Source organism: Hemitrygon akajei, chromosome 13, assembly GCF_048418815.1.
Source record: "Hemitrygon akajei chromosome 13, sHemAka1.3, whole genome shotgun sequence".
Classification (NCBI taxonomy): Eukaryota; Metazoa; Chordata; class Chondrichthyes; order Myliobatiformes; family Dasyatidae; genus Hemitrygon; species Hemitrygon akajei.
Genome location: NC_133136.1, coordinates 5,021,622 through 5,045,790, shown reverse-complemented (window position 1 = coordinate 5,045,790; position 24,169 = coordinate 5,021,622). Strand labels below are relative to the sequence as shown.

Genomic DNA, 24,169 nt, shown 5'->3' with positions numbered 1-24,169 from the left:
TGTTTTCTTACGGGACAGTCTTGCCTAACAAATCTGTTGGAATTGTTTGAAGAAGTAGCAAGCAGGATAGACAAAAGTGAGTCAGTGGCTGTTGTGTACTTGAATTTTCAGAAGGTCTTTGACAGGGTGCTGCACATGAGGCTGCTTAACAGTATAAGATCCCATTGCATTACAGGAAAGGTACTAGCATTGCCTGACTAGCAGGAGGCTGAGTTGGAGTAAAAGGGGCTTCTTCTGGTTGGCTGCTGGTGACTTGTGGTGTTCTTCAGGGTCGGTATTGGGACTGCATCTTTTCACATTATATGTCAATGATTTTGGGTGATAGAATTGATGGCTTGGTGACCAGGTTTATGGATGATAATGAAGGTAGGTGCAGGGGCAAGTAGTGTTGAGGAAGCAGAGTCCAGTGTCATAAATCATTGATGGTCCACAAACATTAAATTCAAATTTCTGTGGTCTCCGTCAGTTGTTGTCGATCATGGGTACTGCGCCTCTGGTAGTCACTGGAGAGTGGCCTCTCCAGGGCACAAGCCGGAGCAGAGTTGATATGGAGATCCATCTGTTGCCCATGCAGTGGGAAACCCCTCTCCATGCTGATGATGGAAGTCGATACTGTTTGGTGCCAGCAGCATGGCAGGAGTTGCCGTGCCGATGCTCTGTTCAGCAGTCAGCCGCCTTCGGGACTCCGACTCTGGATTTTTCCTCGGGGTTTACTCCCAAAGCCATTCCTGTGTGTGGGTATAGCCGCAAGGCTGCGGAGGTTTGAAATTGGAGTTTTCCCTCTCCTAGATGAGCTACCATCCGTGGTTAACGAGCCCATCTACCCGGAGCAACTGGTTTTAAGGCGCCAGTGGCCCGCCTTTGCCCCTTCTCCTGTCAGTGAGAACAGCTCCGCCAGGCATAAGAACTGTGCCACACGTGAAGGCCAGGAGTTGGACTTGGTTGTCTGAGGCTGTTTGAGACGCACGCCATGAAGGGCATTTGTTTAGCAGTGGGAGCTCATCCCCACTACCACCCCTTCGGCTATGACTACCTTTGGAGCCAAATTCAAGTTTAATGCAACAATTATACATAGTAGTATTAGTGCAATTACTCGAGTCGAATACGATGTTTTTCTGAGAGTTTATTCCTTTAATGGAGAAGGCCTGTGAGTGACTTTGTTTAACGTGGGGAAGCATGTCACCCAGGACATACATGCTGTCTTCTCTAGCTACCATCAAGAATGAGGTACAGGAGCCTGAAGACACAGCATTTCAGGAGCAGCTTCTTCCCTTTCATCATCAGATTTCTGAATGGACAATGAACCCAAGAACACTACCTCAGTATTTTGTTTTCCTCTCTAATTGTAATTTATAGTTATTATTATTATGTATTGCAATGTATTGCTGCCACAAAACAGCAAATTTAACGACAATTACCAGTGATAGTAAACCCGATCTTGATTCAGCCACCACTAACAGATTGGGGTTCGGGTCCAGTGGTAAGGAATGCAAGATGACCAGGGATTCTTCACTGCTGCAACTTTCCTCCATCTTGACTGCTGTTGTGACCTGTCATCATCTTTTGTCAGCTCCACTGTAGATGTCTTGGTTCGACTGCTCTTTGTCTCGATCCTCCTCCTTAACCATAGGTGACTCTTCCAGGCGCTAAGTGCCAGGTGGCCAAGTTCCGGACAGCCTTGCTCTCAGGATCTCAGGACCTCACAAACCTCTCCACCACGACAAGGTGACAATTCTTGGAGGAGTGGGTAGATACCCAGGAAATTATAGAATGTAAATGTAGAATATAGAAATTACAGGCCCTTCGGCCCACAATGTTGTGCTGACCATGTAACTTACTCTAGAAACTGCCTAGAATTTCCCTACCACATAGCTCTCTACTTTTCCAAGCTCCACGTACCTATCTAGGAGTCTCTTAAAAAACCCTATTGCATCCGCCTCTACCATCTTCGCTGACAATGCATTTCACGCACCCACCACTCTCTGTGTGAAAAACTTACCTCTGACATACCTCCTCAATCTACTTCCAATCACCTTAAAACACCTCTTGTGTTAGCCATTTCAGCCCTGGGAAAAAGCCTCTGACTATCCAAAAGATCAGCATCTTTACACCTCAATCAGGTCACCTCTTATCCTCCGTCACTCCAAGAAGGAAAGGCCAAGTTCACTCAACCTATTCTCATAAGGCACTCTCTCCAATCCAGGCAAAATCCTTGTAAATCTCTTCTGCACTCTCTTCATAGTATCCTCATCCTTTCTGTAATGAGGTGATATGAATTGAACACAGTACTCCAAATGGAGTCTAACTAAGGTCTTATGTAGCTGTGACATTGCCTCATTGCTCTTGAACTCAGTCCCATGGTTAATGAAGGCCATACATCTTCTGAACAATGCTGTCAACCTGCACAGCAGCCTTGACTGTCCTATGGACATCACCCCAAGATCATCCACACTGCTAAGAGTCTTACCATTAATATTATATTCTGTCTTCAAATTTGACCTAGCAAAATCAACCACTTCACACTTATCTGGGTTGAACTCCATCTGCCACTTCTCAGCCTAATTCTGCATTTTATCAATGTCCCCCTGTAACCTCTGACAACCATCCACATTATTCATACCACACCCAAACTTTATGTCATCACTAAACTTACTAATGCATCGTTCTACTTCCTCACCCAGGTCATTTATAAAAATCACAAAGAGGAGGGGTCCCAGAACAGATCCCTGCAGAACACCATTGGTCACCGTCCTCCATGCAGAATACAAACCATCAACAACCATCCTTTGCCTTCTGTGGGCAAGTCAATTCTGGATCCACAAAGCAAGGTCTCCTTGGATTCCACGCCTCCTTACTTTCTGAATAAGCCTTGCATAGGGAACCTTATCAACTGCCTTACTGAAATCAATATATCCTACATCCGCTGCTCTACCGTCATCAATAAGTTTTGTTACATCCTCAAAGAATTCTATCAGGCTGATAAGGCACGACCTGCCCTCGACAAAGCCATGCTGACTATCCCTAAACAGATTATGTCTCTCTAAACGCTCATTAATCCTGCCTCTCAGGATCTTCTCCAATAACTTGCTCACTACTCATGTAAGACTCACTGGTCTATAATTTCTTGGGTTATTTCTACTCCCTTTCTTGAACAAGGGAATCACATTTGCAACCCTCCAAACCTCTGGTACTTCTCCTGTCGCTATTGATAATGCAAAGGTCATCAAAGCCATGAAAATTAGCTTATTGCGGAAGCAGCACAGCTTATTACCATCAGGACAAAATACAGATTATGAAAACTTAAAATTAGCATAAATTATACTTAATGTACCCAATAAAATATAACATGACAACAACAGTGCTACTTGAGGAAAATGCAGAATCAGGTTTAATGTCACTGGCATACGTCATGAAATTTGTTAACTTTGTGGCAGCAGTACAATGCAATACATGGTAAATATAGAAATAAAGCTGAATTGCAGTAATCATATATATATATATATCTTAAATAGTTAAAATAAGTAGCACAAAACAATATCATTATAGCATTTCAATACAATACTAAAAAGCGCAATATTTAATGAGTACATTCTTTTTCTTAGAAGTGCAGTTTTACCCCAGAGCAGCTAATAAATGCAAGAAAAAGTACAAAAGAAAACAAGCAACATATTAACTTGTCTTTAGGGCTTTAACTCAAGAATGAATAGTTCATTATATAAATAAATAATGAGTCATATAAATCATTGGTATTTGTTGAAATATAAAGAAGATATGTTTTACTTATTTGTGAGAGTGATAGCCTGGTTCATAGCACTAGGCAGGGAGAGTGATGAACCAACTCAGAGTTCCAGTGGGGGAGATGGTTTGTGGTACATTGGGTAAATTGGTTCATTATTGTCACATGCACTCTGTGGCTACTTTATTAGTACGCCTTTCTAGTACTGGATAGGACCCCTCTTTAGCCCCAGAACAGCCTGAATTCTTCAAGGTATGTATTTAACAAGATGCTGGAAACATTCCTTAGAGATTCTGGCCCATGTTGACATGATAGCATCATGTAGTTGTAGATTTTTCGGCTGCAGATTCATGCTGCTAATCTCCTGTTCCACCACATCCTAAAAGTGCTCTATTGAACTGAAATCTGGTGACTTTGGAGGTGGGCAAGGGTCTGGCAGATGGAGTACAATGTTGGTAAATGTGAAGTCATCCACTTTGGAAGAAAAAATGAAAGCTCAGACTATTAATTAAATGGTAAAAAAGCTGCACCATGCTGCTGTGCAGAGGGACTTGAGGTGATTGTGCATGAATCTCAAAAGGTTGGTTTGCAGGTGCAGCAGGCTATCAAGAAAGCAAATGGAATGTTGGCCTTCATTGCTAGAGGAATTGAATTTAAGAGCAGAGAGGTTATGCTGCAACTGTACAGGGTACTGGTGAGGCCACACCTGGAGTATTGCGTGCAGTTCTGGTCTTACTTGAGGAGGGATATACTGGCTTTGGAGGCAGTGCAGAGGAGGTTCACCATGTTGATTCCAGAGATGAGGGGTTTAGACTATGAGGAGAGATTTAAGTCGCCTGGGACTGTACTCACTGGAATTCAGAAGAATGAGAGGAGATTTTATAAAAACATATAGAATTATGAAAGGGATAGATAACATAGAGGCAGGAAAGTTGTTTCCACTGGTAGGTGAGTAGGTGAGACTAGAATTAGGGGACATAACCTCAAGATTCAAAGGAGGAGATTTAAGACGGAGGTGTGGAGGAACTGCTTTTCCCAGAGACTGGTGAATCTGTGGAATTCTCTGCCAATGAAGCAGTGGAAGCTACCTCAATAAATATATTTAAGACAAGGTTGTGTAGGTTTTTGCATAGTAGGGGAATTAAGGGTTTTGGGGAAAAGGCAGGTAGTTGGAGATGAGTCCATGGCCAGATCAGCCATAATCTTACTGATTGGCGGAGCAGGCTCGACGGGCCAGATGGCTTACTCCTGCTCCAATTTCTTGTATTCGTATGTTCTTACTGGAGTACACTGAACTCTAGCATGTACATGGAACCAGTTTGAGATGCTGTGTGCTTTGTGACATGGCACATTATCCTGCTGGAAGTAGCCTTAAGGAGATGAGTAGGCTGTGGCTGGAATGGGATGGATGTATGTGGTCTGCAACAATACTGAGGTAGGCTGTGGTGTTTAGATGGAAGTACTGTTTTGCATGTCATCCATACAGATCATTTCATTACAACAGTATATTGAGGTCGTTCAAAGGAAAATGATGCAAGCAAACTTTTTCCTGGTACATGCGATAATAATAAACCAAGTGTTACAATCTTAATGCAGAATAAAGTGCTACAATCATAAAAAAAAATCCAGGTAGACAATAAGTGCAATGCCATAATGAGATAGATTGTGAGGTCAAAAGTCTATTTTATTGTACTAGGGAAGGATTCAATAGTATTAAAACAGTGGGATAGAAGCTGCCCATGAACTAGAACTAGAACTTTCAGGCTTTTGTATCTTAATTCTGATGGAGATGGAAGAAGAGAGAAAGTCATTGGTGCATGTGGTCTTTGGTTATGTTGTCTGCTTTACTAAGGCAGCAGGATGTGTAGATTCCCCTACCCCCTTACAATCATGTCTCTTGGGAAAAAAGTCTCTTGATTGTTCACTCTATCTCTGTCTCTTAACACAACAACAATGTGGTGTCGCCAACAAATGAAAATATGCCATTGGAGCCATACTTAGCCAAGCATAGATATGAAGAGAGAGCAGATTTGTGGCACACCTGTGCTGATGGTGAGACTGCAGAGCTGTGTAGAAGAGATGTTATGGTGCACTTGTGCTGTTGGGGATTGTGGAGGAAATGTTGTAGAGGAATTGTGGAGGAGATGTTGTGGTTCACCCGTGCTGATGGAATTGTGGAGGAGATGTTGTGGTTCACCCGTACTAATGGAATTGTGGAGGAGATGTTGTAGAGGAGATGTGGAAGAGATATTGTGGTTCACCCATGCTGATGGAGATTGTGGAGGAAATGTGGAGGAGATGTTGTGGTGCACCTGTGCTGATGGAATTGTGGAGGAGATGTTGTAGAGGAGATGTGGAAGAGATGTTGTGGTGCACCTGTGCTGATGGAGATTGTGGAGGAGATGTTGTGGTGCACCTGTGCTGATGGAATTGTGGAGGAGATGTTGTAGAGGAGATGTGGAAGAGATGTTGTGGTTCACCCATGCTGATGGAGATTGTGGAGGAGATGTTGTGGTGCACCTGTGCTGATGGAATTGTGGAGGAGATGTTGTAGAGGAGATGTGGAGGAGATGTTGTGGTGCACCTGTGCTGATGGAGATTGTGGAGGAGATGTTGTGGTTCACCCGTGCTGATGGAATTGTGGAGGAGATGTTGTAGAGGAGTTGTGGAGGAGATGTTGTGGTGCATCTGTACTGATGGAATTGTGGAGGAGATGTTGTAGAGGAGATGTGGAGGAGATGTTGTGGTGCACCTGTGCTGATGGAGATTGTGGAGGAGATGTTGTGGTTCACCCGTGCTGATGGAATTGTGGAGATGTTGTAGAGGAGATGTGGAGGAGATGTTGTGGTGCACCTGTGCTGATGGAGATTGTGGAGGAGATGTTGTGGTGCACCTGTGCTGATGGAATTGTGGAGATATTGTAAAGGAGATGTGGAAGAGATGTTGTGGTGCACGTGTGCTGATAGTGGGTGTGAAGGGGATATTGTAGAGCAGGGGTCACCAATCTTTTTTGCACCGTGGACTGGTTTAATATTGACAATATTCTTGCTGACCGGTCGACGGGGGGGGGCTGGTGGGGGTGTTAATCACGACCAGAATATAGGTGATAAGTCAACCATAAGTCACTTAGAAGTGGATAATACACTCAATTTCGTTTCTAAAAGGGTTATTCTGACAAATTTAATATTAAACACACAGCGCATATTTTCCTCACATGAATATAGTGATAAGTCAATTATAACTCACTTATAAATCAATAGCATCATAACATTTTAAGTAACGTTTGGCTATTAAACACACAGCACATATTTTCCTCATATGAACATATAAAATCATTGCAACACACCAGTGAGAGGACAAGGTAGGGGCCGGAGGTCCCCGTATCGGGGCCGCAGCAGTCGCAGTCCGGAGAGAGCAACCGACCGAGCAAGGAGTGCGACAGGGTGCGTGACCGCCCCCCTTGTAGGTAGGTAGGATCTATCGGTCGACAAAAGTTTGGCTCAAGGGATGACTTTCAGTAGATCGCAGCGAGGTAGCTGCTCTGCTACTTACAAAACCCTGAGCCTGAATTAGGTCGTCTGTGAATACTTTAGCGCCAGGTTCCCCACAAACATTCAGTGTGCTAAACAGGTTTAGAGGCGGAGCCCATCTGTCCGCACTGTAGGTCGGTAGCAACGGTACTTCTCGCTGGCTGCGCGAGGCAGCCGGTTACCCAAGGCCAATCAGTGATCCCTGGCACGAGGGTATGACTGCATTTAGACGACTGATGACCTCACGTGCGTTCAAGTTCAACGGTGGGCGTGGCAGGGAATGAGGAAAGGTGCAGCTGACTAATATTGCTTCATATCACCAAATCATATCATTTCCTCGTGGCCCGGTAGCACATGCCTTGTGGCCCAGTACCGGTGGTTGGGGATCGCTGTTGTAGAGGAGACGTTGTGGCACACTTATACTGTTGGAGATTGTGGAGGAAATGTTGTGTGTGGTTACCTGTATTATGCATTTTCACTCTTTTAGTAGTTTACATATTTATTATTCTTTACCAGTAAATTATTTTGTCCAAGTAGTATATCAGATACTTTACTTTTCTTTTTTAAATTATTGTCACTTTTTAAAAGTTTTGGGTGAATAGAAACAAGTAGGATATATTTGAGGTAAAATGTGGTTTAGTCTTCCTGTGGTCTGCTTGCTTTCCATAACTTGTGTATAGTACTAAGTACAGTTTTTCTCACCTACATAAACACAAAGGATTCTGCAGATGCTGAAAATCTATAACAACACACACAAAATGCAGGAGGAACTCAGCAGGTCAGACAGTGTCTATGGACAGAGTAACACACACAAAGTGCTGGAGGAACTCAGCAGGTCAGACGGTGTCTATGGACAGAGTAACACACACAAAATGCTGGAGGAACTCAGCAGGTCAGCAGCATCCATGCAAATGAATAAACAGTCAATGTTTCAGGCTGAGACCTTTCTTGTTCATCTACATCTATTTCTGTCATGGTAAAATGCTGAAAACTATTTCGTGCCTTTATAAGCAAATAGACTAGATTACTGCAATGCACTTTTACTGGCCTTCTGGAGTAATCTATTGATAAACGTCAACTCATTCAAAATGCTCCTGCTGGACTTTTAACCAAAACCAGGATGAGGGAACATATCAGTCCTGACCTAGTTACTCTGCATTGGCTTCCTGTATCTTTTAGAATTGACTTGAAAGTTCTCTACTTGTTTTTAAAGCTCTTAATGGTCTGGGACTGGAGTATATCACAGGAACACTTTCATTTTATAAGCCTGCTTGAGCTTACAGGTCTTCTTTTGCTGGTCTCCTAAATTTAAACAATTTCCCTCAAAAGTTAATTGTCAGGTCAGCTTTTTTGAACTATGTTCCTAAACTGTGGAATTCAATACCTAAAACTATAAGGCATACAGACTCAGTTGACACTTTTAAATACCAGCTCAAAACCTATTTATTTAACCTTGCTTTTAATGATAATGATTTTATTTTTTAGTTTCATGTTTAGTTTTATTTTCCTATTTTATTTTCATGTTTCTACTTTTATTTAATTGTAAAGCACTTTGAACTACATTGCCTGTCTGAAAAGTGTTCTATAAACTTGTTATTATTACATACGTTTCTTACCACAGACAGGAAATTGGGGTTGAAGGAGGGAAGTGAGAAAAACAAAGTGTCTAGATGAGAAATATCTAATACCTATCCTTTAACTGAATGGTGGATTTTTTATTTGGTTTCTTCATATAGGATGTTTTGTTGCCAGAAAAAAAAGCCTTGCATTCTATAATCAGAGTTTTTTCAGATGTCTGCAAATTATTTTCTCGGTTTTAACACAGTATTGTAATAAAAATAATTGTATTCCTTTCTTTTCTTCAAGCTGTTGTTCAAAATACAGTTAGTTCCTTGTTGAAATTAAAGCTAAGATACTTTAATTGTTATCAAGGACTCTTACCCAACTAAGTACAATTGGGCTGGTGGTCTAGAGAATGGAGGCAAGTGGTGATCATAGAACAAAGAGTACTGGTCATACGAGATTGTCTTGATTGATTGGGCTGAGATTCTTTATCCTTTTTTACATCTACCTCATTTTCTCATTGCTGGCTGTCACAACAACAACCAATGTCAGCATGACCAAGGAACTGACTGTTGACTTCAGAAGGAGGAAACCAGAGGTTCATGATCCAGTCCTCATTGGGGGATCAGAGGTGGAAGAGAGTCTGCAACTTTAAATTCGTTGGTTTATCATTTCAGAAGATCTGTCCTGGGACCAGCATGTAAGATCTATTATGAAGAAAGCAAGGCAGTGCCTTTATTTTCTTCCAAGTTTATGAAGATTTGGCATGTTACCTAAAACTTTGACAAACTTCTATAGATGTGCTGTGAAGAGTACTGTATAATGACTGATTGCACCACAACTTGGTACGGAAACACCAATATCCTTGATTGGAAAAGCCTACGAAGAGTAGTGGATACACCCATTATGGGTAAAGTCCTCCTCACCATCTACATGCAGCACTGTTGCAGGAAAGTAGCATTCATCATCAAGGATCCCCACTGCCCAGATCATGCTTTCTTCTCACTGCTGCCATTGAGAAGGAAGTACAGGAGCCTCAGGACTCACACCACAAGGTTCAAGAACAGTTATTAGCGCTCAACCATCAAGCTCTTGAACCAGAGGGGATAACTTCACTCAACTACCCTCACACCACCACTGAACTGTTGCCACAACTTATAGACTCACTTTCAAGGACTCTTCATCTCATGTTCTTGATATTTATTGCCTATTTATTTGTTATTGTCATTATTTCTTTTTTTCTTTTGTTTTGTTTTTGCATAGTTTATTGTCTTTTGTACATTGATTGTTTGTCCATCCTGTTGGGTGCAGTCTTTGATTGGTTCCATTGTGTTTCTTGCATTTATTGTGAATGCCTGCAAGAGGATGAATCTCAGGGTTGTATGTACTTTAATAATAAATGTACTTTGAACTGAAGCTTCATAGTGATCAGTGTGGTTTGCTGTGCCTCTTTTGAAGCATTAAGTGGCTTGGTGTTCTCAAATATCAATGATCATTTAGAATTTGCAACACTAGTTCAAAACCATACTAATTTGGTGCCATTTGCTATTTAGCCAACTTTTTAATATTTTCTCAGATAGTGTTGTGGTTAGCGTCATGCTATTACATGCTATCACCGATCAAGGTTCAATTCCCACCACTAGAGTTTGTGCGTTCTTCCTGTAACCACGTGTTTTCTCTGGATGCTCTGGTTTCCTACCACATTCCAAAGACCATACAGTACTGTGCAAAAGTCTTGGGTACATATGTATAGCTTTGATGCCTAAGACTTTTGCACTGTATTGTATTTGTTAACGTGGAGCAGAGAACGAGTTTGTAATTCTGGCAGGAGCAAGGGATGTTGGGATTGATAAGGGTGGAGCGCAGTGGGAGGGGTGTAGGATAGTTGACAGAGAAGAAGTGATGATAAGGGGATGGTATGGGTGCAGACACACCCAGCCCTGAGACACCAGGCAAGGTTATTTGATTTCAAGCAATTGGTTTATTCATCATTACAGAATGTCTCTCTGGTGCTTCCTGCTCCCCCCCTCCTTTTCCCCATTCCCAACCATAATTCCCCTCTCCCTGTCCCCTTCCCTCTCTCAGTCCACAATAGAGACCCATATCAGAATCAGGTTTATCATCACTCACATACGTCATGAAATTTGTTTTCTTTTGTGGCAGCAGTACAGTGTGATACACAAAATTATTACAGTACAGTGCAAAAGTCGGAGGCAGCCTAGGTAAGACGTTCGTGTCTATGACTTTTGCATACGGGTTAGGGTTAATAATTTGTGGGCATGCTGTTTTGGTGCTGGAAGCGTGGAGACACTTAGCTGTTCAGCACAACCCTCACTGATTTGATTTGACGCAAACAATGCATTTCATTTTATGTCTTGATGTATGTATGTCTAATAAAACTAACCCTTCTTTCTTTTGAATCACTAAAATACAAATGGCACAAATACTGAGTATATTTCTGGTGTACAGACCCAGGCTGTCATACCTGATTGTTCATTAATTTGAAGAAAAGAGACATGCAATTCCAAACAGTTTAGTTTGCTCTAATCTGATAATTATGTACAGAGGTAACTGGAAAAGTTTCCAAAAGCATCCTGAACCTCTCTGTAGCTATTAACTAAGAATATATATGGCAGGCAAACCAGACTTCACTCCACTCATCCCATTCGTCTGACTTTTTTATTACTGTTATATGTTCACTCTAACTGATTTTACAGTGAACTATTAGTAAAACTTGCAGGTTAGTTCTCAGTTATGGGACCCTCCGTTTTTCGGGGTTGATCATAGATGTTGCATCCTATCTGTTAAGTGATAACCAGGCCAGGGCAGTACAATATAGGGAGCAAGCTGTTGCCCTTGTAGCAGGCTCCCACTCTCCACATGGCTGATTAATCCAAAGGAACAGCAGAGACTAATACAGTTTGGCACCGGCGGCATTGCAGGAGTTCCCAGTCAGCATTGCACTCAACATAGGTTGTACTCCTGAAGCCTTCCCTGTGAGTCAGTATAGCTGCAAGGCAGTGGAAGTTTGAGATCAGAGTTTTCCTTCTAGATGAGCTTCCACCACGGCTGATGTGCCCCATCTGCCTGAAGCAACTAGTTTTAAGGAGTCAGTAACCCCCATTGCCCTTTCTCCGCTAGTAGAAATGGTTCAGCTGGGCTTAGTAGTTAAGCCAATTGTAAAGGCCTGGAGGTGAACTTGGTTGTCAGAGGGTATTTGAGACGCATGCCTTTGGGAACATTTAATAGGTAGTGGGAACTTATCCCCACTACCACCCTGTGGGTATCACAACTTTAAGGAACTAGTTATAAAAATAAAGAAACTGGTAGGCTTAAAAACTGTTAAGTGAACATCCTGTTATATGATAACATAAATGAATTATGCAGCCTTGTAATTCATGTGGCTGCCGTTATATACTCTGTTGTAGACAATGCATTGATCTTCCTAAGCCTTTGTTTTGATTGAGAACATCTTTTGAATAGTCTTTCCATATTTCTTTGGTATGTCACCAATCATACTTAATTACATATATTGTGATCATACTCCTAAAACAAGATAAATTTCCTCTGGTTGTGGGTAATTTTTGAAAAGAGATCTGGCTAGATTCCCAGTAACAGCAGAAAAGAAAATCAATGACATTTATAATCCCGTCTTGGTACAATTGAATATTTAAAATGGAAATGTGAAAACATGTCTTTAATACCAATTAAATGTTTGCAATTTGAAAATTTGCAGAATTTACCAAAAGCACACAAAAAAACTGTTTCCTTATTAGGGATATTGAATTCAAGAGAAAATGAACATTTTTCAAAAGAAAATTTCCTTGCAGCATAGAGATCTTTTTACAACTTAAAATGAATTGATTGAATGCAGAAATCCTAGTGGTGTAGTAAACCTGGTAAGCTCAGACTTGTTAAGTTATTATAACTCAGAAATCCAGGCTGGATCTAACAACAAGCACTTACCATTGTCTCTTCTCCTAAGCTTCTTTGTCTAGCAGCTCCTTCAATATAAGTCAGCCATAATGACATGGTAGCGTAGCAGGGAGACATTATTTCAGCTTGGGATGTTCCAGAGTTTGGAGTTCAATTCTGGCGCTATTCTGTTCTGTAAGGTGCCTCTGTACCCCATGGAATACATGGGTTTTCTCTGAGTTCTCCGGTTTTATAGTCTGTGCTGTAAAGCACTGCACTAACCGTTACCCTATTGTGTCCCGCTTCTGCAGAGCACAGGGACAGTCCTTTCAAATGATAATGTCTGTACTGAAGGCAATGCTGAATGATAGCAAGTCCCCTTTGCCTATACATAATCCATGTTCTTTCATTCATTACATATATCACCACAGTAGCACAGCGGTTAGCGCAATGCTATTACAGCTTGGGGTTTTGGAGTTTGGAGTTCAAGCTCTCTGTATGTCCTCCTCGTAGAATGCATGGGTTTTCTCCATGTGTTCTTGTTTCCTCCCACAGTCCAAAGACGTACCAGGTAGGTTAATTCGTTATTGTAAACTCTCCTGAGATTAGGTTAGGATTAATGAAGAATGTGGGGATTTTTGGGGCGGTGTGGCTCATAGGCCACAAGAGATCACCAAATAAATAAATAAAATTATCTCTCCATTCCATTCTCATTTAGGTACTACAGCTAAAATTTATCTTCGTTTTCTCCCTGAAATGATTCTTATGATAGAGAATTGTGAGTGCTAACCACTTTCTATGTAAGTAAGAGTTCCTCTAGATTCTCCTGATTAGATTAATTAATGATTGTCCTTAGCTCAAGTGAAAACAAATTGTCAGGATAAACCCTGTCAGCCCTTTACATAACTATAACACATCATCCTTTTGTCATTTTTTTTAGAGAATCAGAATCAGGTTTAATTTCATTGACGTGCACTCAGTGGCCACTTGATTAGTTAAAGTGGCTACTGAGTGTATGTTTGTGGTCTTCTGCGGCTGTGGCCCATCCACTTCAAGGTTCGATATATTGTGTGTTCAGAGATACACTTCTACAAACCATTGTTGTTATGCATGGTTATTTGAGTTAGTGTTGCCTTCCTGTCAGCTTGAACCAGTCTGACCAATTTCCTCTGATCTCTCATGAGCAAGTTGTTTTCACCTACAGAAATGCTGCTCACTGATTTTTGTTTTTTTGCACCATTCTTAGTAAACTCTAGGGACTGTTGTGTGTGAAAACCCATGGAAATCAGTGGTTTCTGAGACACTCAATCCACCCCTTCTGGCATTAGCAATCATTCCACGGTCAAAATCACTTAGATCATATTTCTTCCCCATTCTGATATTTGGTCTGAACAACAACTGAATCTCTTGATCACATCTGCATGCTTTTATGTATTGAGTTGCTGCCACATGATTGGCTGATTATATATTTACATTAACGAGTACGTGTACAGGTGTATTTAATAAAGCGGCCACTGAGTATATGTTAATTTTATTCTCTCTAGAAAAGAACTGTAGTTACTTTTGAAAACATCTCTTAAGATAGGTGGGATGTGCTTATCAAGCAACTGGTGCAATGATCCTTTAGTGATTCCACTGTTGATTATGACAACCAAGTTGTAATTAGGGCAGCAATGTAGCAGTTAGCATAAGCTATGACAGCATCAGCGACCCAGGTTCAGTTCTGCCACTGTCTGAAAGGAGTTTATACATTCTTCCTGTAACCGTGCAGGTTTCCTCCAGGTTCTCTAGTTTTCTTCCATATTCTGAAGATGTACGGGTTAGGGTTAGTGAGTTGTGGGCATGCTAATTTGGTGCCAGAATCATGGTGACTCTTGCGGGCTGCCCCCAGCACATCCTCAGACTGTGTTGGTTGTTGATGCAAAATAACTGTTTGTTTTAATGTGCTGATGTACATGTGACAAATAAAGCTAATCTTTCTTTGAGCTCCAGCTGAGGATACTATTTTATCAGTGTGACAATAAACCAAACCCCACCATGGATGTCCCAAGCCCAGCCAGCTGTGAAAGGAGGAGGGTTGGACATTGGACTAGCATCCCAATCCTGTAAAAACCCAGAGCTACAGAAATGCCAACAGAAGCTCCAAAGACCTCATCCCTGGAAGAGAAAGGATACACCAGCTACACGTGGGGACAACTTGCAAGACTGGGCAGGACAGAGGACTTGGCAAACTGCTCTCTATGCCTATGCCGCAGTAGGGGTGATGGGCTTAAAGAAAAAAAAGACAATAAACCAAAATCGTACTTGATGAAATATACATACAAGATTCCATGCAATTCAAGAAGAACAAGGTTATTCTTGGAGTGTTGTCCACCATTGAGTGTGGTCCACAGCTAGTGTCATGAAAAAGTAGATTAACTGGTCAATTCTTAACTAATTAGCTATTGGGTGAACGATGTTAGAAATTCAGAAAAAGGATTGATCAGCTATGGGTTATAGTGAAACTGCATTAGGATAGAAGAAAACCATTCATCCCCACCAGGTCTGTGATAGATCTCAGTGGAACCATTTTACTACGGTACCTCGTCCATGTAACCTTAAAAATTATTTTCTTTCAAGTACGTTGGTGAGGTCTAATTTGCAGGATTATCTCCAGTTTTGGTCACTTACTAACAGGAAAGATATAAATTAAGATTGAAGGAGTACAGAGGACATATACAAGGATGATGCCAGGTCTTGATGTTCTGAATTATAGGGAAAGGGTGAATAGGCGACGGCTTTATTTCCTGGAGTGTAGGTGAATGGGGGGGAGATTTGATGTATACAAAATTATGAGGGATATAGATAGGGTAAATGCTAACTGGCTTTTCCCACTGAGGTTGGGTGGGACTAGAGCTAGAGGTCATGGGTTAAGGGTGAAAGATGAAATGTTTAGGGGGAACTTCTTCATTCAGAGGGTGGTGAGAGTGTAGAACGTGGGCTCCATTTTAACATTTAAGAGAAATTTAGTTAAGTACATGAATGGCAGGGGTATGGAGTGCTATGTCCAGATGTGGGTTCGAAGGACCGGGTAGAATAATAGTTGGGCACCAACTAGGTGGGCCAAAGGGCTTGTTTCTATGCTTTAGTGCTCTATGACTCTATGAAAAACATCTGCTGGCACTCTGTGCCTACAATTTGAGAACATTTGAGCTACCTGGGAAGATTGCCAGCTACTATGGAAAAATTCCTTCACTAGGAAATAATCCCTTCCCTGTCAATTTATTCAACAAATACATTCAGGCTGCAGAATTGGAAGGTTATTACTCCATGCTAGATAGATCTGTGAAATTGAGAAATGCAAAAGTACTCTCTTTTGTTTGGCATTTTGAACTGAGGCACTACATCTCTGACATGTGATCCAGAAAGGATGATAGATTTACAAATATTAGACCATAAGACTGTAAGACATAAGAGCTGAATTAGAACACTCGGCCCATTGAGTCTACTCTGCCATTCCATAATGACTGACTTATTTTCCCTCTCAAACTCATTCTCAGCCTGTAACCTTTGACACCCTGACTAATACTTTAAATATACTCAATAAGTTAGCCTTCTCAGCTGTCCATGGCAATGAGTTCCACAGATTCATCACCCTTCGTCTAAAGATTTTTTTCCTCATCTCTGTCCTGACTGGAGGTCCCCCTATTCTGAGGCTGTATCCTCTGGTTGGATACTCCCCTACTAAAGGAAACGTCCTCTCCACATTCACTCTATCTAGATCTTTCAATATTCATAAGCTTTCAGTGAGATCCCCCTCATTTCCCTAAACTTCAGCAAGTACAGGCCAAGAGGCATCAAATGCTCCGCATTGTCAATTATCCCAGTGTCCTGGAAATATACTGAGGGCAGAGTTTTCAGAAGTAACTAGAAGGATCATCTCTAGGCAACCCTAAATAACACAGAAGTTTCTCTTGTGTTGTTTTAAAAATATCTATTTTTTTTGGAAAGCAGTGTCTTTCATCATCAAAATCATTCCATTGACAGAATTATTTGTCAAATGTTCCTTCTGAAGAGGTTTGCAACAGGAAGAAAAGTAAGGTACAGTCGGAAATTTTAAGGGACTTCAAATAGGAACTTGTTGTTCAGTTCATCCACAGAAGAGTTTTATGATGCCTGGAGCTGTCATTTTCTGTATCACTTACTGATTCAGTGCCAAAAATGTTCATTCTTCTTGCAAACTTAAAGCAATAGAATCACAAACACAATTGGTTCTGTAGATGCTGGAAATCCAGAGCAACACACACAAAAAACTGAAGGAACTCAGCAATCAGACACCATTGCTCATTTCTACTTAATTAAAAAGGGCTTCTTCCCCCTTCTTTTCCAGTTCAGATGAACTCCGCCCAAAACGTTGACTGTTTATTTCCCTCCATAGATGCTGCTTGACCTACTGAGTTCATCCAGTATTTTGTGTGTGTAACAGAATCACTTTTTAAAAATTATAGATGATTGTTAATCAGGTTGAAACAATGCCAGAGTTTGTTAATTCTCAACTCCTCAATGAGAAGTCACCATGGAAGAGGCTGCTCCTTGAACATTGAGTTACTTTGCTTATGAGAACATTTGATAATTTCAGTTTGCTTTGTGTTTTCCATGTCCTCAAACTCTTGGATGTCTGAAACTGTTTCACCACCAGATATGTGAATGAAATGTAGGCAAATGTACAGTCAATTCCAATTGTAAACACAATATATGAACACGAACCAGAGTAACACACACAAAATGCTAGAGGAAGTCATCCAGGCATCCTGATGAAGGATCTCGGCTCGAAGTGTCGACTCTTCATTCCTTTCCATAGATGTTGCCTGACCTACTGGGTTCCTCCAGCATTTTATGTGAGTTACTCAACATATGAACCACATAAATGATGCTAAACAGATGTTCTAATGAGTGTCTTGAACATTTAATAACTACTAGTAAATCAATGGTTGAGCACTGAATTGTCTGGTAGAATAAAAGGATATGGCGGTACAGATGCATAACCTCTTGAAAGTGATGTCACATGTAGATATGGTCATAAGGAGAGCTTTTGGCACACTGGCATTCATAGATCAGGGTTGGCGTGACAGCATGGTAGTGTAGTGGTTAGCAAAAGGCTATTACAGCACTTGTTTAATTCTCACCACCGTCTATCAGGTGTTCATACACTTTCCCCATGACTGTGTCCAATTCATCCCTAAAGACATACCGGTTAGTAGGTTAATTGGTCACATGGGTGTAATTTGGTGGCATGGGCTTGTTGCGTCAGATGGGCCTGTTACTATGCTGTATCTCTATAATAATAATTATAATAATAATAACAAAAATATAATAATAATATGAACTAAATGATGCTACACAGATGGGTGTTTGTTTAAACATGCAGTAAATATTACATAGTGAATGGTATGGCTTTGAGGAGTGTGACTGAACTAAGGGATATGGGAGTATAGCATCACAGGTAGATAGGGTCATAAAGAAAACTTTTGGCACACTGGTCTTCAGGAAACAGTGTACTGAGTACAGAAGTTGGGATGTTATGTTGAAGTTGTATAAGACACTGGCGAGACCAAATTTGGAATGCAGGTTCCCCCTGCTATTCAAAAGTAGAGCGTTCCATGAAACCTTTTGAAAGCCAAAATGGCATAAAGCGAAGAAGCAATTACCATTAATTTATATGGGAAAAATTTTTGAGCGTTCCCAGACCCAAAAATAACCTACCAAATCAAACCAAATAACACATAAAATCTAAAATAACACTAATATATAGTAAAAGCAGGAATGATATGATAAATACACAGCCTATATGAAGTAGAAATAATGTATGTACAGTGTAGTTTCACTTACGCAGGCAGTTCAACGCACGCACAGTGTCTTTATTTTGTTCATCACAATCGAAATGCTTAATTACGTCCAGTTTTACGCAAAGCGTAACACCCTTACGAGCTCTCTTAGGCTTTTCTGATACTTTAGGACACATCTTGCTAACAGATGCACAAAATAAATTGAGATAAAGCACAGATGCTCACAGACACAGTTCAAAGCTATGGTGGCTTGATGCCGAGTGTAGTTCCCGGGGAAGGAGCTTGGTGGCACCACTCTCGCTGCTTGGGGTGCGCGCTGTCTCTATAACGGCTCGCTGCAAAACAAACGCTGAACACTATTTTCGCTTTTCACCTTTTTTCGTAAAAATGAAAATCCTCTTCGGATTTATTTCAGTTAACAAAATAAATCGTACCATTTATGTAGGTACTAATGTAGGTCTTTTGTAAAACAAAGTGGCGTAAAGCGAACTTTCGAAAAGCAGGGGATACCTGTATTGTGTGCATTTCTGGTCACCTAGCTACAGGAAAGATGTCAATAAGATTTGAACGAGTACAGAAGAAATTTACAAGGATCTTGCTGGGTCTTGAGGACCTAAGATACAGGGAAAGGTTGAATAAGTTCCCTGGAGCATAGGAGAATGAGAGGAGATTTGATAGAGGTATACAAAATTGTGAGGTGTATGGATGGGTAAATGCAAACAGGCTTTTTACACTGAAGTTGGGTGAGATTAGAACTAAAGGTCATGAGTTATAATTAAAGGGTACCTGAGGGGGAACTTCTTCATTCAGGAGGTGGTGTGAGTGGAGAAGAAGCTGCCAGCAGAAGTGAAGGATGCAGGTTAGATTTTGACATTTAAGTTGAGCTTGGATGTGAGGGGAACGGAGGGTACTCATCCAGGCATGTATCAATGGGACCAAGCAGTATAGTTCAGCATGAACTAAATGGGCTGAAAGGCCTGTTCCATTGTTGTAGTCATCTATTTCTGTATCACTCGATCTGGTATAATCTACAAGGTTACAGATCTAGAACCAGGAAACAAGGAAGTTGTCTTTCACCTTCTTTGGTGGAACAGTCAGTGAATTGGATGAATTTGTTTTTTTACATTAAACCAACTGTTCCTCCAACCTTCCATTCTTTGAATTTGATGAAGGACTGAAATAGACTTGTTGATATTTTTCACGTTCTTTATAAATGTTGCAAGGACGTGGCTGGGGACGAACCCAAGTGCAGGACACAGGCACAGAGACAGAGTCGGGAGGCGTTAGCACTGTAGCGAGCATGGAATAGGTATCCAGGAGTGTCTTTACACAGAGACCAGGTTCACATGGAGAATCCAGGAAACGATGTGGAACTTAGAACTGACAGTCCTAAAGAACCATGAAACAAGGTTACTCATACAGGAGTTGACCAACGAACTGGCATCTCCTTGTTGTGATTCCAAGGTTTTTATTCTGCATTTGCTGATGGAAAGCAGGTGCGGGTAATTGGTGGAACTGGGAATGATTGGGAATTAGACGAGGGAATTGAGGCCCAATTACTGAGGTAATAGCAGGGTGGGGAATTGCCTGACAAGACCATGATAGTACGCCCCCCCAACAGGAACCTCCAGGCGCTTCTTCAGGCTTGTCTGGATGGTCCCAATGAAAGTCCTGGATGAGGGAAGGGTCCAGGATGAAGGAGCGGGGAACCCAGAAAGACTCTTCCGGACTGTACCCTTCCCAGTCTACCAGGTATTGCAGTAGTCATTGGACGGTGTATGCCGGATGGTTGTCGATGATACGGGCAGGTGGGGGAGTTTTAGTTGGAGGACACAAGGGGCTGACGGAAACTGGCTTTAATTGGGAAACATGAAACGTAGGGTGGATGTGCATAGATCTTGGCAGTTTAAGTCAGACTGCTGTGGGATTGATGACACTTTCAATCTTGAAAGGTCCCAGGAAGCAAGGGGCAAGTTTCCTAGGCTTGTTTTTGAGCGGGATGTCCTTGGATGAAAGCCACACGATCTGCCCAGGTTGGTACTCAGGCGCCGGAGTCCGGTGTCAGTCGGCAATCTTCTTATTGCGATTTGCTGATCTGAGTAAGGCCGTGCATGTCTCCTCCCCAACCTTAAGGCACTGATCGATATGGTCCCCAATATGGTCCTGAACAGACGGCACCGCAATCTCCTCTTCTTGTGCGGGGAACAGCGGGGGTTGGTACCCAAGGGAGCACTCGAAGGGAGGCCTCCCAATGGCAGATCTCACCAGAGAGTTGTGGGCGTACTCAATCCATGGGAGGTGGTTGCTCCAGGTCGACGGGTTGTTTGCTGATACATAACGTAGCGTCGCCTCCAAGTCCTGATTGATCCATTCCGTTTGCCTGTTCATCTGGGGGTGGAAGCCGGATGACAGGCTGACCGATGCACCTAAGGCTTGACAGAAGGCCTTCCATACCTGCAAGACGAATTGGGGACCTCGATCGGAGATGATGTCTGTGGGGATTCCATGGAGGCAGAAGATGTGGCGGACGAGAAAGTCTGCGGTTTCCTGAGCAGAAAGGAATTTTGGGAGGGCTACAAAGTGCACCATCTTGGAGAACCGGTCTACCACGGTGAGGACAGTGGTGTTTCCACGGGAAGGGGGTAGACCGGTGATGAAGTCCAGTGCAATGTGCGACCAGGGACAGGTGGAGGATGAAGTAATCCCGCAGGTAGCCGATGTGAGGCTTTTCCACAGGCACAGATGGAACATGCCGAGACATAGATAGATAGATAGATAGATAGATACTTTATTCATCCCCATGGGGAAATTCAACTTTTTTCCAATGTCCCATACACTTGTTGTAGCAAAACTAATTACATACAATACTTAACTCAGTAAAAAATATGATATGCATCTAAATCACTATCTCAAAAAGCATTAATAATAGCTTTTAAAAAGTTCTTAAGTCCTGGCGGTTGAATTGTAAAGCCTAATGGCATTGGGGAGTATTGACCTCTTCATCCTGTCTGAGGAGCATTGCATCGATAGTAACCTGTCGCTGAAACTGCTTCTCTGTCTCTGGATGGTGCTATGTAGAGGATGTTCAGAGTTTTCCATAATTGACCGTAGCCTACTCAGCGCCCTTCATAGGAACGGGTATCTGGCTCCATGGACGGCCACCAACAGTGTCTTTTCAGGAGAGCCAGGGTCTGATCACTCCTGGGGTGGCAGGCGAACCGAGATGCGTGCACCCACTGCAGAACCTGAGATCTGACAGAATCAGGCACATACAGGCGATTGCCAGGGTCAGGGTCGTCCTGTTGGGCTTCCTTTACTTTGGACTCGATCTCCCAAGTGAGGGTGGCAACCAGGCAGGATGTTGGGAGGATAGTCCCTGGGCTGGAAGTGTCCTCCTTGGAGTTGTATTGGTGGGAGAGTGCGTTCGGCTTCCCATTCTTGGATCCTGGACGGTATGTGAGGGAAAACTTGAACTGTCCAAAAAATAATGCCCAACGGGCCTGGCGGGAGTTCAAATGTTTGGCGGTCTGATGGGAAGAGTCAAGATGGACTAGGATGGGAGCGGTTGTGAAATGCCTCTTCAGGCCAGTGAATGCTGAGTCAGCTTCGGAGTCCCAACAAAAAGGTGTGGTAGGCGAGGTAAGCCGGGTAAGGGGGGGTGGGGCACCACTCAACTGTAGTCCCTGATAAATTGGCGGTAGAAGTTTGCAAACCCCAGGAACCACTGAAGTTGCTTGCAGGTCATGGGCCTAGGCCATATTCTTCCACCACCCGGATCTTCTTGGGGTCTGCTCGCACCTGCCTGCTCTCAGTGATATAGCCCAGGAAGCTGACCGAAGGAACGTGGAACTCCCATTTTTTCCGCCTTCACAAATAACTGGTTTTCCCACAGTCTCTGGAGGACTAGACAGACATGGTGAATGTATTCCTAGGGGCTGCTAGAAAAAGTTAAGATATCATCGAGGTAAATGAATATGAAACAATTAATAAATTCCCTCAGCACATCATTGATTAGGGCTTGAAAAATGACAGGAGCATTGGTGAGGCATGACCAAGTATTCGAAGTGGCGCAGAGGTGTATTAAAGGCCATCTTCCACTTGTCCCCCTCCCTCCTCCTGACTAGATGGTATACATTACGAAGGTCCAACTTCAAGAAGATGGTGGCTCCGTGAAGTGTTTGAAATGCCGAATTAATGAGGGGTAGTGGGTACTTATTTTTAACTGTTATATTGTTTAGGCCTCAGTAATCAATACAAGGACGAAGCGACCCATCCTTCTTTTCTACAAAGAAGAAACTGGCACCTACCGGGGAGGATGAAGGTCTAATAATGCCCGCCACAAGGGACTCGCTAATGTATTTCTCCATGGCCTCTCTCTCCGGTCGGTATAGGTTATAAAGACAACTGGTGGGTAGTGAGGCCCCGGAGAGATCGAAGGCACAATCATACAGGTGGTGCGGAGGCAGGGAAAGAGCCCTTTGTTTACTGAATACCGGTCCCGGGTCATGGTATTCTGTGGGGACTCTGGTCAAGTCAAGGGGGTTCAAGACAGGCGGGGTCGCGGTAGTCTCCCTGGGAGATGGGGCCCACCACAGACAGTTGGCGTGGCAAAACGGGCTCCAGTTGGCTATCCTTCCGGTAGACCAGTTAATGTGGGGATTGTGGTGGTTCAAGCATGGGTACTCTAGAAATACAGGGGCTTGAGGCAAATGGATAAGATTGAATTGTACCTCCTCTCGTGGCAAACACGAGAGGGCACATTTTTAAGGTGCTTGGAAGTAGGTACAGAGGAGATGTCAGGTCTAAGAATTTTACGCAGAGAGGGGTGAGTGCATGGAATCAGCTGCTGGCAACTGTGGTGGAGGTAGAATCAGTTGAGTCTTTTAACAGACTCCAGGATAGGTACATGGAGCTTAGAAAAATAGAGGGCTTTGAGTAACCTCGGTAATTTCTAAAGTAAGTACATGTTTGGCACAGCATTGTGAGCCGAAGGGCCTGTATCGTGCTGTAGGTTTTCTGTGTTTGTATATTCGTGCAGCAGCATGAAAGGAAGCCCATTTGTAATAACCACATTATTGCCATGACTGAAATAGCAGTTGTGGTACAAATGATCATCCTGAACTTGAAGTACAACAGCTGAACCTCAAACGGTCTTGGTCTAAATGGGTAGATCTTTGAGTGGAAAATGTTTATCTAGTAAGCAATCAAAATATCATGTTTGTTACCTGCTTTATAGATAGAACATAACAGCACAGCACAGGCCCTTTGGCTGACAATGTTATGCTGACGCTTTACTCTACACTAAGATCAATCTAACCTTTCCCTCCCACATAGCCCTCTATCTTTCTATCTTTCATGTACCTATTTAAGGGCTTTAATGTATGTGCTTACACCACCACCCTGGCAGGGCATTCCATGCACCTACCATTCTCTGTAGAAAACTTACCTCTGACATTCTCCCAATACCTTCCACCCAACACCTTAAAGTTATGGCTGTCCACTCAATCTATTCTTATCATTTAGTACATCTCTTGCTCACTCAATCTATCCTGATAAGACATGCTATCTAATTTATGCTACATTATGTTTGGGAATTAAAA

General features: G+C 42.4%; 1 protein-coding gene across 4 annotated transcripts in view; it reads left to right on the top strand.

Annotated features, from left to right (window-relative positions):
- Positions 1 to 24,169, top strand: part of dym (dymeclin) — a 375,569-nt gene that overhangs the window by 218,396 nt on the left and 133,004 nt on the right. The window lies entirely within an intron of this gene.